This window comes from Heterocephalus glaber, unplaced genomic scaffold (genome assembly GCF_053883595.1).
Source record: "Heterocephalus glaber isolate CG9 unplaced genomic scaffold, H.glaber_assembly_v1.0 deba00001543, whole genome shotgun sequence".
NCBI lineage: Eukaryota > Metazoa > Chordata > Mammalia > Rodentia > Bathyergidae > Heterocephalus > Heterocephalus glaber.
Genome location: NW_028258336.1, coordinates 7,206,958 through 7,225,951, shown reverse-complemented (window position 1 = coordinate 7,225,951; position 18,994 = coordinate 7,206,958). Strand labels below are relative to the sequence as shown.

The window sequence follows — 18,994 nt, the reverse complement described above, 5'->3', positions numbered from 1 at the left end:
TAGGGTGTGCTGACATGTATAATTTTTAGATGAGCTGTAATGCGGTGAGAAGGAATCAGATATGTTTGGCAACCTTTGCCCAGTTTCTTTATTTCAGTCCATAGACATAATGAGTTTATAGTTGAAATGGCATGACAAATATCCAAGCAGTGTGTCTACAAGTATCGTCCATCCCTATGATCAGATCAGCTAAGACTAAATTTGAGCAGAGGCTTATCTGTTCTAGTTAAATGATAGGGAATTTCCACCATAAGATATGCACATGAAATCTCATTACGTTTCATGTCATGAGAGTGAGTTGGGGTACAAACTACTACATTTACTTATATGAAGATTTTTTTAAATTTTATTTTTTGGTAATATTATAAAGCATGTAATTTACTATGGACCAATAAAGAGAAGTGAATATAATGATTTACCTATACTCTAGTTGTTTTAGGAAATGAGAGAGATCCTAATTAGTGAGGCAAAGTCTTAGAATTTAACTACGAGACAACTCTGTTGAAATACTGCTACTTGTCAAAATTTGCTGGTACTATTGTAAAAAGAAAATTGACCTGTCCAAGGTGAAACAAAGTAAGTAACACATCTGAACCTAGAACATAGAGTATCTACCGCCAAGGTCCTCTATACTCTTACTCCTCTTACAGCTCATTGTGTCCTAGGCTGTTCTAGGCCTTGGAGTTTTATCATTACGTATGTAATGCTTTAATTTTCTTTTCTTCAGGGTATAGTTTGCCTCCAGATGTTTTTATTACTCCAGCTAGTATTTGCTGGATAATCATTGTATGTCCCTTTATTTGATGTCTTTGAAGGTATAACAGCCTTTTCCCTCAAAAAAGTTACTTTCTGTTACAACAAAATATTAAATAGCTATTGTACTCAGTATAAGTGCTGTGCAGTGCTATAATTTCTTTGAAAAAAAGAAATTCTAGTCTTCTTCAGTCTCTTATCATTGCCTAAGTTTAGGCCCGCCTCCACACAAGATTTTCAGAAGTTTAGACAGGAAGATATGTTGTCATGTGAAAGGATGCTTCTTACTAGATGAGCGGTGATATTGTCAGGAAAATTTGTTAGATTATGGCAGTGTGTTAAGAGCCTGATAATGTAAGAAATTGATTTGAGGGCTTGTCCAAACCTGTCTACAATTGTTTTAGGATTATATATGGGTTGCATTTAAACTTATTTTTTCAATTATAGCTGATACCAAGTTGATCATAACATGGCCCTAACTATATAGGCCCTTTATATGCACTATGGATTGAATTTTTATCAGGAGTGACACATTGCTTTTAGCCTTTCAGGTTCCTGAGTTTCTGTTAAGAGCCATTTCTTAATTAAGTATGGTAGAACTTCTTGTTTTCCTCCTCTCCAAACCTCCCTTCCAAATTTTTTTTTGTTTCTTAAATTCTTTTATTGGTACATTTTAGGTGTACAATACAGTTACATTCATCATTGGGATCTTGTACCTGTACATGATGTATCTTGGTTCTTATTTTTTCCCCATTACCTGTGCACCCTTCACCCCCTCCACCCTTCCCTATTTACATAGACTTTGTTTCCATTTTTTTCTTTTCTCATAATTTTTCCTTTCCCTTCTTTCCTTTCCCCTTCTCCTCCCACTTCCCCTACCCCTTTGGACCTTTTCTTCCTATTTCAAACTAGAGACATTTATATCTAAATGGATGCATATTGAGGCCATACTCTTAAGTGAAATAAATAGGACACACATGTAAATACCAAATAGTTTCTCTAGTGTGAGAAACTGAAAGTGTTAATAAGGATTAAAATGATTAAAATGAATAATTGATAATCCCTTCCAAATTTTTAGAAGTGCTTATTCCTCCATTTCCTAATTGTTAGTATACCTCAGGGCTTGGTCTTAACCTGGAATATGAGTTTCCTCTCTTGGTAAAACAAGTTCTCCTCTTCAACCTAGGGTAGCTGCACATTATACTGTTTGTGTATCTAATGGATGGCTGGGTATCTCTGCTTAAATGTCTCATAATCATCTCATTCAATGTGTCCAAAATTGAACCTATCCCCAAATCTATTTAACTGTTTAATTCTCATCACTTGCATTTTCCCTGATGTCCTGCTCAGAAACCTAGGCATTTTCTTGACTCTTTGTTCTCCTTTCATCTCATAACCTGAGATATCCTTCACTCCCCCACTCGGGGTGTGTATGTGTGTGTTGCAGTACTAAGGATTGAACCCAGGGCCTTGTGTAAGCCACACAAGTACATCCCCAGGTTTGGTTTTGTTTTTTGAGACAGAAACAAAATTGCCCAGACTTCCTCAAATTTGCAGTCTTCCTGCCTAAGCCTCCCAAGTAGCTGGGATTACAGGTGTGAGCTACCGTACCCTGCTTTTTTGTTTATTTGTTTTTTGTGTTGGGTGTTGAACCCAGGGCCTCACAGCTAGGCAGGTGTGCTTCTACTGAGTTATATCACCCAGCCCAGGTTCTCTTTTTTTTTGGCTTTCCCATTAAGTTTATTAGTACATTTTAGGTATAAAATACAGTTACATTCATCATTGGGATCTTGTACCATTCCATGAGTATCATGGTTCTTTTTTTTCCCTCCTTCCCTTGCCCTCCCTTCACCCCCTCCACCTTTCTCTATTGCAAAGACTTTGTTTCCATTTTTTTCCTTTTCTCATATTTTTTCTTTTCCCTTTTTTCTTTTCCCCTACCCCTCCCACTTCCCCTGCTCCTTTAGACCTTTTCTTCCTGTTACACAATATCAATTATACATTTTTTAAATTACAATATCAAGATCTAGGAGACATTACCACAGATTTTACAGAATTTAAAAGGATATAGAAAGCATATTTCAAAAATCTTTTTTGAAATAAATTTGACAACTTCTAAGAAGTACCTTGGAAGACAAATTAATGAAATTAACTCTGAAGGAAATATAAAATTTGAATAGCACCTATTAAAGAAAGTATATTCCTAGCTTGAAAACCTAGCTATATGACAACAGCAGGCTCATATACATTTTAAATGATAAATTATATCAAACAAAGCAGAAAAAAAAGGAACACTTCTCCCCTCATTGTAGGAAATCAACTTTGTGCTAATCCTAAAACTGGATAAAGATAATAGAAAGAAGTAAGAACATAGATAGAAATTTGTTTAACAAACTATTGGAAGTCAAATCTGGCAGTATGTAGAAAGTGATTTTGTTATAGGGATGGCAGTGTTGGTTCAGCATTGGAAGATCCACCCCCAAAAGTTATCATTTTAACAGAGGAAAGGAAAAAGCCGTATGATCCTATCACTAGTTGGAGAAAAAGTATTGGACTAAATTCTACAGCTGTTCATGGTAAAAGCCAGCTAGGAGACTAGAAGTAGAACAGAACCTTCTCAACAGATTAAAGACATGTACTCCATACTTCCAGCGAGAACGCCTTATATGAGTGGAGAAGATACAATGCTTTCTCCCTAAGGTGGGGAACAAGGGCAGATATGCTTACTCTTTATCTGTCCTTTAAACTTTGAAACCTAGGCCCCACCAAAATACTCTGGCAATAAAATGACACAATTAGGATAGGATTGGCAAGGTAGAAGCAAAATCTTTATATGTAGATGAAATGATCATCTACAGAGAAAATACTAAGAAATCTCTAGGAGCCCCTAGAACTTGTATTTGAATTTAACAGGATTAGAAAACACAAGGTATATATAAAAATTCAGGCCTGTGTATACTTGCTATAAATGAAGAATTGGATAGTGAAATTTAAAAGTTATGTAGGAGTACAAAGGACTCAGAAAAGTTAAAAAAAAAAACAACAAAAAACAGTGTTGGAAAACGTTGAGTCCCTAATTTTAAGACTTCTAAAGCTACAGTAATCAAGGCAGTGTTGGTGTGAGGAAAGACATATAGATCATTTGAATAAAACAGAATCTAGAAATAGAACCACACATATATGGTCCACTGAGTTTTGAAAGATTATTTAACATTAACATTTTATAGAATATAAACTCAATTCAAGAGCCGAGGAAGAGATAGTGTTTTCAGCAAATACCACTAGAACACCTGGTATCCATATATAAAAAATGAACCTCAACCCTTTATTTCCATACATAAAAATAACTTGAAGGGATCTATGAACCTAAATAAGAAAGCCTAAAAGTATAAAACTAAGAAGAAATTATAAGGAAAAATGTTTATGAATTCAGGGTAGGCAAGAACTACATAGGATACAAAAGACGTGATGTATAAAAGAAAAAAATTGTTAAATGAGATTCCATCAAAATTTAGAACTTTAAATGACATCATTAAAATGAAAAGTAGTCCTTAAACAGACCATATTTACAATGCATATAACCTATGACCAGAATATATAAAGAATTCTTAGAGCTCGTTAATAGACAACCCAATTAAAAAGTAGACATAAGATGATAAATAGCCAATACAGCAGAAGGAAAGGTGTGCAACTCTAGAATCAGAAAAATACTAATCAGTACAATAACAAGATTGAATTATACACTCATGAGGGGATTGACGTTAAAAGTTTTAAAAGCCTTGTCATGACTTTTTGTTTTTGTTGGATTCTCCCCCATTGCATTTAATTTGTCATGCCCAATGGATTCATTCTGCTGGGTTTCCTGGGGTTGTGATCCTCATTGTCTTTTCCTAGGGTATTGTCTAAAATTTTTTGGAGTGCCAGTTTGTTATTTATGAAGTTCCTGAGGTGCTCTTTATCATGAAAGTATCTTATTTCTCCATCAATTTTGAAAGATAGTTTTGCAGGCTACATCAATCTGGGTTGGAGGCTCTTTTCCTTTAGGGCTTGAAATACATCACTCCAAGCTCTTCTTGGCTTCTTGCCTTGAGGGTTTGCCTTGAGAAGTCTGCTGTGATTCTGATGGGCTTTCCTTTGTATGTGATTGGTTTGTTTTCTCTCACTGCTTGTAGAATTTTGTTCTTCTGTTGGATTTCTGGAATCCTAACTATTATATGCTTATGTGTAGATTTTTTTTGATCAAGGCTATTTGGAGTCCTATATGCCTCACTTATCTGTATGTGAAGTTCTTTTCCCCTCCTTGGGAAGTTTTCTGCCATCACTTTTGTGAACAGTTTTTTATGTCATCTGCACTCTCTCCTCTTTCTTCACTGACTCCAGTCTTATGTTATTCTTTGCATTGTCTAGCAGCTGCTGGATTGCTTTCTCTTGTTCCTTTACAATTTTGAAGTAATTTTTCTTTTCCTCCTCACTAATTGCAATCTTTTCTTCTATATCTGAAGTTCTATCCTCACATTGGTTCATTCTGCTGCACAGACTTTCGATGGAGTTTTTAATCTCCTGGAAATCTGTTTGCATCTGTTCTATGGAATCCATTTGTTTCCTGTGTTGGGATTCCATCATGTTCCTCAGATCCTCTATTTTTTTATCTGTGTCCTCTCTAGATTTATTAATCATGTCTTGCACCATGAGCACAATCTTTGCTATTATCTCAGTAATTATTTCTGATTTCATTTTTCCCAAATCCTCTTTTGTTGCCTGTTCAGAGAGTCCAGGTAGTTGAGTAGCAGATTGTTCTATCTCATTTCCCTTTGGGGTTGCTGTAGGTGATCCAGAAGTCTTTTTGAGACTTGTTTACATGTCTTCTCATTTCCATGGTGGTGGGGGGGGGTGCTTCTGGCACCGGCGCAGCTCACCTTCTCTGCCCTAGGAGCTTGAGATGGCAGTGGGGGAGCTTCCTTCCCAGTTCTGGGACCGGCTCACCTTCTCTGCCCTAGGAGCTTGGGATGGCGGCAGGGGAGCTTCCTTCTGGGTTCTGAGACGGGCTCAGCTTCTCTGCCCTAGCGGCATGGGATGGTGGTGGGGAGCTTCCTTCCAGGTGCTGGGACCAGCTCACCTTCTCTGCCCTAGGAGCGTGGGATCCCAGGTTCTCTTAATTTTAATTGCTCAAGTACTTTTTCATATGCTTTTTCCATCTCTACCACTGTAACTTTGGTCAGGCCAGTTTTATGTCTTATCTGAGGTGTTGCAACAAATTCCTCACAGATCTCTCCATTTTTAAGTTACTATTTTTGAGTAACCATGAACAATATGACTTGCCTCTCCAGTCTCATTCATACTTATTTGAAGGACACTGTACTCTAGATCAGTGGTGGCAAACCTATGGCAGGTGTTTTTTTCTTTTAAGACAGAAGATGTTAATATAAGAGTTGTTTTTTCTAAACTAAAACCTCAGTATTCAGGTCTAATTGCAGTGTTCCATTTTGAGATAAATAAGTGAGTTTTGGGTTGCCGTTTGGGCACTCATCTCTAAAAGGTTTACCATCACTGTTCTAGATAGGACTTTAAAAGGAACACTCATATCTAACCTAGCTAACTGTTGCTTCTCCTTTTTGCCTGAAACATTCTAACCTTTCCTTGATTCCTTGATAAGGATGAGTTCCCTCTGTATTCTGCTTTGAGTCCCCTCAGTTTATGCTGTCAAAATGCTTATGAGTGTGTATTATCTGTTTAACTATGTCTGGTCAGACCCAGGCTCCACTATATCCGTACTGCGTAGTACATGGCTTCTACATGCTTTACAATTACTTTTTTGCCAAACCAGTGCTTAAATGAACTAATAGTGCTACTCTTTCACTACTCTATTCAGGTTTTAACATTCTTTTTAGAAAGTTGATTTGTGTTGTCATCAAGAGCATAACATAGCAGGCACAGTGCCACTGAGCTAAATCCCTGGCCCCATGTCAGTATTCTTAATGTATACTTTAAATTTGCCTTTTAAATTTAATTATGTGTTTTGAATAGCATTATAGTCCCAGACTTAGCACTTACATTCCAAAAGAGTATGTATACATATTGGAAAATCTCTGTCCTATGCCTGCACCCTGCCCCCCAGCTACCTTCCTGATCTTAACATTCATTCTGCATCCTTGCACATAGAAAACCAATTAATTTAACATTTATCAACAATACACTGCAGTTCTTTGGTCCAGAATGATTAAGACCTTGGAATATATTGAAATCCTGGTCTTAAAATCACCTGTGTTTGTAACTAGAGTTGAAGGTAGGAGAAGATTGCTTCTTATCAGTGCAGGTGTGTGTCTGTGGCACACTGTGGCAGGATTTAGAGACTATAGTAAGCACAACACAAAACCAAGCATTGAAAGGTACATGAGAAATGAAATTTAAACTTGAACTACAGTAAATTTAATGATCATATCTTTAATGTTATTTTCAAGCATATCAGTGATGTGATTTAGTTCACTAAAAGATATACTGCCTATGCTAAAACATATAGAAAGATTAATTACAAATTGTTATTAAAAAAGGAAAATGGGGCTGGGGATTTAGCTCAGTGGTTTCGCCATCTGCTGTGCAAGCGCAAGGACCCGAGTTTGATCCCCCGTACCAAAAAAATAAAAAAAAAAAGGAAAATGTTTAAAACCCATACAATTATATCTCTATGACTATTGAAGTAAATATAGATGAATTGATATAATATCTGGAATTTGGTTCAAAATAAACAGTTGGGGTGGTAGAAAGAGTAGCATTAGCCATGTGTTGAAAATTAAGTGAAACTGTGGGGTTTATAATATATTATAAAAATTTTCAGTTTTTCTCGGTAGTATAAAATTTTTCAGTAAAATTTTTAAATGCTTCTACAGACCTAATCTTTATCTTATTTCAGATCTCCTTTTAGTTATTATTGCATGGATTTCCTGTCAGTATACTAAATTCTCTGAAAATTCATTTTTGAAATATTTTAGAATATTTTCTAAATATTCTTTGTCTTTATACCCACATTTCTGTAGTTCTTATTTTCTGTATATTGGTTAATAGACATACTGTTTACCTAATTTCTCAAGATAAACTCCATAGACGTTGCTTCTTTCATTCTTTGAAGATTTTTGCTTCTGACTCACCCACATTTTCAGTAGATAACCTTGCTTGCTATTTCAGCACTGAAGAGTAAAAGCAACTAAAAAAGAACAAGCCTACCACATCTACCCAAATATAAAGTTCTGTGTCTATAGCTCTGCATTCCTTACTTTGCTATGGATATCTTTTATCTGTTCCTATTTTAGGCCCATTTCCTCTCCTTCTGCACTAAAGCCTATCCCCTCTTTCTTGCCCAAATCAGTTCAGTGGGTCTGTTTATGCTGTCATCAGTTTTTTCCTTCTTTACAGAATCTGTGTGTGTGTGTGTGTGTGTGTGTGTGTGAGAGAGAGAGAGAGAGAGAGAGAGAGAGAGAGAGAGAGAGAAAGGGGTGGGGGAGAATGTGTGAGTCACTGGGTATTGAACCTGAGACCTTCACATTGAGCTAAATTCCCTAAGTGGAATTTAAACTTGCCCTCTTCCTGCTTCAGTCTCGTGTCTCAGACAGACACCTTGGGATTATAGGTCTGTACCACCATGCCTGACTTCTACTGAATCATTTCAGCATTGCAGGGCTATTTTTTGTTCCATCTAAAAACAAAACAAAACTACCCTCCTGACCCCTCACTTTTGGCCATTGCTCTTGATTTGTTAGCAAAATTCAACAGTTAATTCACTCTCTCTCCCTTGAAATCTTCACTTGAGTTAGAAGACTACTCTGGTTTTTCTTTTTTTTCTGACAGCTTCTGGATCTCCTTGCTAATTAATCCCCACCACCACTGCAAGTGTAATATTACTATTGTAAATATGCTTTGCATCTGTTTATATACTGTGGCTCTTTGGAAGGCCATAAACCATTGTAATATCTGTGGTTTCCCTTCCAAAGAACCAATTTTCACCCCTTTTAGGGCATTATCACTCCTCCTGTCACTGTATTTGACCATTCACAAGCTTTTATCTTAATCTTGGACTCTCCCCAGAATATCAGACAGCTTACTTGATGGACAACTCAAACGTGGTTTGTACAAAACAAAACTGATAGTCTTATTTTAGCCTTTCCAAATTAAGCTTCTCTAACTGCATTCTTCTTTGTGTATCTTTTTTCCTAGGCACTCTGAATTTGATATTTCACATCTTATTCTAGTGATTTAAAAAATTAGAAATTGATCTGGCTCAGAGCCACTGCTATTATCGGTTTCTATTAATAGAGTATAGCAGAGGTAGTGATGACATTATTGGGGGAAGTTGACATTAACACTGACTGTTGCAAAACATTCTACCAGATCTCTGTTTCTATTTCTTAGAATGTATTTATGAATAGGAGATGATATCTACATGGAGCTATGAAATATTTGTAGAATATAGCAGCGCTGTATTGGTATGGAATTCCCTTTTGAATTTAATTCAAAAGCCAGGGAATAATTAGGAAACATTGCTCATTATCCGTGGACTGTCCACAACATGTTGTTTTAACACCACCACTATAAAATTCTAAGGTTTTCTAAAGAGCACATCTTTTAATTCTCAACAAATGCGTAAAGGTAAATTTTGTATATTACCCAAAGAAATGAAGATGCAAAGAATAACCTTTTTCTTAGAGTTCTTAGGTGTTGAGATTTATTTAATCAATTAGTTAATAAACCTCATTAAGTGTTTTCATTGCTGTGTGTGTTTTAACCTTTTCACTCTTTCCTGTAGAATTGTAATCTTATGATTTAAGAATTTGTTTTTATATTATCTTCCCAAGTGGCTTTGGACAGTTGTTTAATCTTCCCTTACCCCAACACCATATATGCAAAATAATACCAAGAAACTACAGTGATTTAATATTTCTAATAGTAACATAGCCCTTTTGTATTTTTCTTATTATCTTCTGGAAATTCAGATTCCAGCTTTTTAAGAAAGCTATAGAGTGGGCTTTTCTAAATTATAATTCTTCTCAACTCAAATTGTTAGAAAAGTTTGTTACAGGGCCGGGGATTTAGCTCAGAGGTTTCGCCGCCTGCTGTGCAAGCTCAAGGACCTGAGTTCAATCCCCAGTACCAAAAAAAAAGAAAAGAAAAGAAAAGTTTGTTACATTTTTCAGTCATATTTTCTTCATGAAAATCTAAAATTTGTGATTCCCCCTATTCTCTACTGGTGTCACAATTCCAGATTTGTGTCTAAGGAAGGAAATGCTAAGGCTTTTTAGTTACAAACAATGCTTTTTAAAGTATGGTACTCCAAAACAGAAACGTCTGTATGTTTGGCAAAGTCACCTTCTCCAGGGATTTGCTAAACAGCAGCAGCCCTGTTACCAGTGTCAGTTATTTATGCCCTTCTCTGATGGCTCCTTGTTCCACCAAAGCTGTTGAAGGTGTAGTGCTTACATGGTCCTCAAGGATTCATCACTGCTTAAATTAGCTGACAAAACCTGGATATCAGTTTGAGAGTTTGACTTCTGCTGGCTCTCTCACTTGTCTCTGCTGTGTTATTACTAGATTCTTTCTGTCCTCTTTTACTGGTTAATGGCATCTAAGAACAGAGTGACATATAGAGAGAATATAAATAAATTATTAACTGTTTTGAGGTAGTTAGAAAATACAAGATGGGGCCAGGGATTTAGCTCAGTGGTTTCGCTGCCTGCTTTGCAAGCGCAAGGACCTGAGTTCGATTCTCGGTACCAAAAAAAAAAAAAGAAAATACAAGATGTATGAATATTACTATATATTGAGTGTCTTCCATTTTTTAAGTAATGCTTTTTTATAGTATCTTTGTCATATTTAGTCATTGTTTTAAAGCAGTATTTAGCAATCTCTATTTCCCTAACTTTTCCTCATATTACTGTTATAATAGATCATTATATTGTAAATTTATTAAAGAGATGCATTGTTTTCATGTTCCTGAAGGAGCAGCCTTTTAGAATCCTTTTAATAATTTGAAGAAAAGAATTATCTGTTTTAGAAGACAACCTTGAAACATTCTTTACACACAAAAACGCTAATTAATATAACATGTTTTGCTGTGACTATTTGGAAAGATGCACTCAAATCTTTAGATTTGCATTCTACATTGGCACTTAGTTCTTGTAACTAAGTATACAATTGGTTGGAATCAGTATTTTATGTGGCATTGTTTAAGAAACTGAGAAGCTTGCTAAATTAAGAATTTTTAATCAGTCACATTTAAAGTGACAGAAGTTTTGAGGTCAGTCTGTTCAAAGATAGTTTGTCAGGATTCTCTTCTAGTAGGAACTAACTTGGAAAAAAGTACCTCTTTCAGATATCTGTTTTCCAACTACTTTGAGCATATTCATTTTTACTTACACTCTGAAAACTGCATTGTTATGCCAGACACTTGGTCTGAATGTGGAAAAATAATAAAACTTGCTTCTTTGTTCTGAGAATGGATATTTAAGCATGTTTTCCCTTTGTTCTTGCCTGAGAAATACAGAAAATAACGAGATTTTATTATCACACTTTTGAAAGTCTATATATCCTTTCAAATTATGCAGTGTTTGTTGTGAAGGCGATCTGGCTGTGACATCTGTCACCCCATTGATTGCCAGGGTAGATTCAGCTGATCTGGCTGGCTAGACAGGTGTCCCTTTCCTCCCTCACTGCTCCATGTACATCCTGAGGACCACCATCCCTGATAGAGGACTGTTTCCTTGGTCAAGGGTGTATGAGTAGCTGCGCTCCCCTGCTAGAACCTCCAAACAATCTCTCAAATTATGCAGTGCTATTCTGATTGATTATTGGGAGAGTTATGAAAGGACTTAGCAAAATAGACACACAAGCTAGGTGTGGTGGCACATGCCTATAACCAGCACTCCAGAGGCTGAGGCAGGAAAACACAAGTTTGAAGCCCATCTGTATTACCTTGCAAGATCCTATCTCAAAAAAAAAACAAAATGAACAAAAGAAATAGATATACTAGAGAACCTTGTAAATCAAGCATATAAGCTAGATTTTTTTTTTTGGTACCGGGGATCGAACTCAGGTCCTTGCGCTTGCACTTGCGCAGTAGACAGCGAAACCACTAAGCTAAATCCCTGGCCCTAAAGCTAGATTTTTGTATAAGTTTTTATTGCATGGTTACATATGTACATGAATCACCAGGGGCTAGTTTTTTCAAAGTATGTTAATTTTTTTAACAATTTCAAAAGATTTTGAAATTACCACTGTAAAAAAATCTTATAATTTAAGTTTTATTTTTACTCATTTAGTTGAGTTACTTTTACATATTTAGGTTTTGAAATTTTTATTAACGTTTTAAAATCATAGAAAATTTCTTAAAAACATCTCAGGAACTGAAAAATAATGAGCACTTTTTGGGAAGACTTGTTACATGTATGCTCTTGTCTACCCTCAAACCTATGATTAGAGTAATTAGAAATAAGGAAAAAAAGCATTGAGTTTGTAATCCTAGGTATGTCAGGAACAGCTGCAGTCTTTTTAAAAACTGCCTACATCTGAGAAAAGTTGGAATTTTTTCCATATTTGTTCCAGTATTCTGACACTATATATATATATATCCTTTTCATAAAAGTGCATTATGTTTTCTAGATATAAGTATTCTGTTTTTTAAATACATATAATGAAATTTTATTTGTATTATAGGTTGGTTTATTTTGGCTTTTGTCGCCTACATTTGCAACCAGATTATACTTTATATGCTAGACAAGGTTTATGCCAGCCTAATTGGTTGCTGGCATTTCTTAGCCTCACAGCTGCTATGAATTCAGCTGTGAACTAGGAAACATATAATAGGATTCTGTTTTCAGAGACCAAAAGGCAATTGTTTTTGACAGTTCAATAAATATATGAGCTCTTAGGGCAAACTAAGTGGCACCAATACCATTCTTAAGTAACCACCTTAATTTTTAAAGATTAGAAGGTCCTAAAACTATGAAATCCATATATTTGTTATTTCTGTTCACTGGTACAAAGGTAGCCCCAATTTGGATATACAGTCTAATAAACAGTTATTTGTGATTTTCTTCTTTTAAAAAATCATTTGTCCTAACATTTATTTAAAAGGTGAAATCTTGGGGCCAGGGATTTAGCTCAGTGGTTTGGCCACCTGCTGCGCAAGCGCAAGGACCCGAATTCAACCCCCGGGACCAAAAAAATAAAAATAAATAAAAATAAAAGGTGAAATCTGAACTATTTATAACCTCACAATATTAAAACATTGAGCCTTAAATAATATAAAGATTTTTAAATGAACTAAACATAAAATGACTTTGAAATAAAGGGTATGATTTCAAAAATACTTATATATATTCTTTTATTTATATTTTTATACATTATCTTGACATCTAAATTTGGGGTGATATATACTTTTCTATTAGAATGAACCAATGAAATTACTGTTTTTTAGGTCAAATCATTAAATTTAAACTTTGTGGTTTTTCTTCTGAGAACTATTGTAGCTTAATGTATTTGAAAATCTTACTGGTTCTTGGCAGAAACCTCTGAGGATACTGTTTTTAACAACACACAGACATGACCATTTGAGGCCAATAAGCTATTCCTAAAAATTAGATGCTGTGTATGAAAATGGTGCCTGGGAACCTATTTGCATTATTTTAAATGTGAAAAAATTGCAATGTATTGTCAGCTCACACTCCCAGCCCATTTTGGAAATGTAGTTGGAAAAAAAAGAAGAAATGTAGTTGATACTGTGAATTACTTATATGTAAGTAAAATGCTGTCATGTTTGGTCAACTAGTAATAAATAAGATCAAATTTGATTTATGTCCAATAAAATCTTTTCTTCATTATAATGACCTTTTGCCCATTCCTAGTGTTTTTTTCTACATTTTTCTTAAATATTTTTGGACTCACTTAACATTACACAAAACACAAAACACATCAAGTTTTTTTAGCTCACATTTCCTGAGGCCAAAGTCCAAGATTGGGTGGTTACATTTGCATAGCTTCTGATGAAGAGCTCATGCAGTTATGTACATGGTGGAAAAACTGGAGGGCAAGTGAATGTGAGAAAGCCAAGGAAACTGAACTTCATAACAACCTCTTCCACTCCCTAAAAAGATCTCATTAATCCATTAATGAAGTCCCACCTCCCTCAGGTCCTGTTTCTGAATGCATTGAGAATCTACTTGGAGAAGCAAAGCCTCATGATGAGTTTTGAATAGGGACAAACCCTATTCAAATTATAGTATTCTGCCTCTCTTCCCTGAAAACTAAAGTTCTTCTAAACATAAAAAATATGATCCCAGCCCAGTAGTCCAAAAGTCTTAACTCCTTCCAGCTCTCAACCTGTTTTTTAAAAAAATTACTTCCAAGATGGAAAAGTGGAACAATCACAGGGTAACCATTCTAATTCCAAAAGGAAGAGAGGTAAGAACAAAGGAGTAACTTGCCCAAAGCAAGTCCTAGACCCAGCAGGGTAGCCTTAAATCTTAAAGCTGTGCAATAATCTTTTACTCCATATCCTGCTTTCTGGACACACTGGGGCAAGGGTTGAGCTTCTCTGGGTTCAGCCTATATGGCTGCTCTCTCACATTGGTTTTGCACTCTGATGCCAGCTTTCCCAGGTGTTAGACACTGCCTGTACTATTCTAGGATACTTGCAACAGTCCCACACTCTCAGCTCCAATAGGCATTGCCCTAGTGGGGACTCTCTTTAGTAGCTCTGTCCCAGGTCTCTGCATGGGCTCTTGGGCACTTTGAATATCCTTTGAAACCTAGGTAAAGGCTCTAACTACAGCTCTTGCATTTTGCACACCTGCCAAATTAGCACCATGTGGATACCAGCAAGGCTTTTGAACTGCACCCTCCAGAGCAATGGCCTGAGCTATACTCGGGACCACTTGAGCATCTAGGATGAGCAAGATAAAGTCAGCTCTCTGAACCCATTTCTTATTGTGGAAGAAGGGCAGCTCCCTGGTCCATCCATCTCTGAAGTACCTTCTGGTCCTTTCCCTAATGTCCTGATGATGAACACCTGGCTGGCTCCCTTCAAGTCCTGCTAATAGCTTTAGTAATTGGTAGTTTGGCCACCCCTTCCACGCTTGTTCTTTACATGAACAAACTTCAAATTCTCCGAATTTTTACTTTTAATTATAAATTCTACCTTAATTTCCTTCCTTTATTCTTGAATCTTAGTGTAAGCAAAATTATGACATAATTCTATATTAGAAATTTCTTCTCGTAGGTATACTAGTTCCTCAGAGATGGGATCAGAACTAGGGAAGTAGCTCAGTGGTGGAGCTTGCTTAGCATACACTAGGCACTGGGTTTGACCACCCAACCCTCCCAAGAAAAGATGGGCTCTACTGTAGTTCCCAATAAGATATTCCTCACTTCCATCTGAGACCTCATCGGAATGGCCTTTACTCTTCATAGTTGTCATCTTTCAGGTCATAACCACTTAAGAGAAGTTCCAGACTTTTCAGTCTTGTCTTCTGAGTCTTTACCAGAATCGCCCTTAATGCTGTTTACAGCATTCTAGGCTTTGTCTGGCCTACTTCTCCAAAAACTTGTTATCATTGTACATTACTTAGTTCAAAGCCACATTTACATTTGCAGATATAATAGCAACAACCCCACTTCTTGAAGTCCAAAAATACAATACCAGCATCATCTTCCCTACCAATAAGGGCCTCATGGGCCGGGGATTTAGTTCAGTGTTGCTGCGCCTGCCTTGCAAGCACAAGGTCCTGAGTTCAATCCCCAGTACCCCCAAAAAACCAAACAAATAAAAGGGCCTCATGTTACAAAGTGGAAGGGAAAGTGAGTGAATGTGGAACAGAGATCGCGTAATGAGGGGCAAGAGAAAGCTGAAGAAGCTGTACTTTATAACAATCTACTTTGCTCAGTAACTAGTCCTATAAAAGATCACTTATATGGTTGTATTAATCCATTCATAAGGGCTCCATCTTTGTAACCCAAACCCCTGATAAGCTGCAGCTCTAAACACTCTGTATAAAGGAATTAAGCCTCAATTAATCCTTAAATTTTGGTGGAGACAAACATTTAAACTAGAGCAAGCATCATGCCTATATTTGGTACTTGGAATACTTTTTTTTTTAATGAGTCTTTGATTCTGACAGTCTGTAAATTATATTGATAGAACTTTTCTTCCATGTCCTTTTGCTTAAAATACTAATTGAGTTTTGCCATACATATAAATCTTTTTTTTTTAATGGGGTGGCCTTGTTATGTTGCCCCTGCTGCCATCAAACTCCCACTCTTCCCACCTTAACCTCCCAAGTAGCTAGGATTACAGGTATGTACCACCAGTACCTAGCTGGGATTTTTTTTTCATATATAAACACTATCTAAAAATCTTTCATTGAGAGATTAGTACATTTTATGAAGTTTGGATATAAAAACCAAGAGGCTTTTTTTTTTTGGTACAGGGATCGAACTCAGGACCTTGTGCTTGTGAGGCAGGCGCTGCACCACTGAGCTAAATCCCTGGTCCAAGAGACATTGTGTTAGGAAATAATGTCTGGGGACATATTCTAGAGGGCTTGCTTGTGCTTCCCAGAACTCTACTGAATTTTTTTTTTCACTTCATTCTCTATTTTCTGCACTAATTTTTCTTTATAAGTAGGTTGAAAAAATTTGTGACTACAAGGGACCGATGGATAGCTCTAACGATTTAAATATAAATTGTCCACCAAAGATTCATGTATTGAGGATTTGATCCCCAGTGCAGCAATGTGTAGAGGTGGGCCCTGGAAATGATTGGGTCCTGTAACTGAGTAGGGCTCTTTGGAGATGGGTATATCTTGTCCTCAGCCCCTTCCTCTCTGGCTCTTTCTTCTATGCTTCCTGGTTTGCTGTGAGATAAATAGTTTTATTCCACTGTCCTTTCTGCCCTGAATTAACCAACCAACCATCAACTAAAATCTCTGTGAGCGGAAATAAACTTTTCTTCCTTTTGTTATGTCAGATATTTTTGTCACAGCAGTGAAAAATGTGATAATACACCCTTCATCTTTCACAGTAAGTCTCCTGTGTCTTGGCTCAACATTTGTTTGCCAGATGACCCAACTGACAATCACTTCTGGATATCTACCTAATTTCTCTTCAGAGCAAATTGCAATAAGGGTTATCTAATTTCTCTTTTTAATGTTTCTCCCTTATTCTTCCCAATAGTTTATAGTTCATTTCCCTCCACCCCCAAATACCTACTTCTTCATTGTCCTCTTAATCTCAGTAAGTGACACCATTTATTCAATTGCTTTCACATTTAAGTCCTTCACCCATCTTTTATGTGTGGGAGTGGAAGCAATATTGTATGAGATAGGGAACAATCAGTTAAAAGAGAGTTTACTGTAATAAGGTATGAATAAGCTCACAGGTACAAAGGGTCAGATTCTGTAGAACTTTTTAATAGGTCATTAAAAAGCTTTGGGAACAGGGAATGATGGTGCACACTTGCAATCTTAGCACTCTGAAAGGCTGAGAAAAAACGATTACAAGTTTGAGCCCAGCTTGGGCAACTTAGTGACTTACTGAAACCCTGTCTCAAAATTTAAGAAATTGTAAGGGCTGAGGAGGTAGCTCAGTGTGAAGGCCCTGGGTTTAACTCCCAGCGCCCCCACACAGGCACACACACAAACCATTGGACAGAATTTGGCTTTTGAGATGGGGAGCTATTGCAAGATTTTGAGTAAAGGGACAACATAATCTCACTTAGTTTTTAACAAAGAACATTTTGACTTATGTGTAGAGGACAGACTGAAGGACAGAATAGTTAGAGACAGAGAGACTCTTTGGGAGAGTATCACAGTAATACAAGTATAAAACACAGGTATCTTGCACCAAGCAGTGGAATTAGCTTAAGGAAAGATCTGGTATATCAATTGGTTAAAAATTTAAGATTAATGATAGTCAGTGTTGAGAATATAGAGAAGTCTCACTGTTGGGAATGTAAAAGCAATTTGGAAATTTAATTACTCTTAGTAAAGTAATGGTTGAATTCTGATACATTCCTTTCATGGACTGTTGTAATAGGTAGATAAGTCTACATATACTGTCATGGAAAGATAAAAAAAAGTAGTATGAGTTGTGAGCATATACATCCTCAATATTTAAATTTTTTACAAGATTATATTCATTTATTCCAAAAAATTTTATATGGGCCCATATAGAAGAGGTAGTGATTGACAGTAATTTCATGCATAAAAAACACCAAAGTTTTACAATGCCCACATTTTCTTTAAAGCTACTATATTCCTTAGTACAATAATATTGTTTGTCAATACATATATATCTGTTTTTTAAGCTGTTAGTTATCCTAAGGTAAATTATAAATGCCCCAAAGTTTTCATTTAGGTAATATATATAAAATTTCATATTGTCAGCCTTTAATTAGGTAATATTGATGATACAGGTAGATAACAAATAGTTTCTCTTCTTACTTGACTAATCAAATGCATGAGTAAGATGAAATAAGTAGTAACTCTGTGTGTGTGTTTGTGAGTGTGTGTGTGTGTGTGTGTTTATACACATGAGAAATCTGGTGTCCTGATTCTAGGAATTTGTTCTAAAAGTCATATGACCCAAGTGAGTTTTTTAAAAGCTCACTTTATTTTACTTATTTTATTTAAAAGTGAGTTTTGAATAAAAAATGTTTCATATTAGTATATTATTAAAAAATAACCTCGTGAAATTTTGTTGTCCCACAGAATCATTTTTGACTCATCATAAGGAAACTTTCTAATGATTAAGACTGTTTAATGGATGGGTGTTCAACCTGGCTTGCCTAGGCCACAATCAGTGAAAAGGCACTGTTTTAGGCAACATTTAAAATAAATAATATAGTTAATGTATATAAGTAACAAAACTTCCTTTATTTTTAAATATTTTTTATTATAGCATTTAAAAAAGAAGGCAAGAGGTACATAGGCCACAGATTGGACACCTCTAGTAATTATATCTGTGTCACTATGTGATATTTTTCAGATATACTGAAAATAAACTTTTGTTCTCATCCAGTATCTTGAATTCCTGCACTTGAGTAATAAATTAATTTTATGTGCTCATGGACAAAGTTCATTTCCTAATCTATGGAAATTCCTTATAAGAAAGGTAGTATCTAAGAAAACAAGTAATATATACATATATTTATTTGTAAATAAGTATATATAACACAAGTTAAAATTATATGTATAGTATTTAG

General features: G+C 35.8%; 1 protein-coding gene across 4 annotated transcripts in view; it reads left to right on the top strand.

Moving 5' to 3' along the window:
- The window catches only part of Kif2a (kinesin family member 2A), a 69,864-nt gene that overhangs the window by 10,831 nt on the left and 40,039 nt on the right, over positions 1 to 18,994 (top strand). The window lies entirely within an intron of this gene.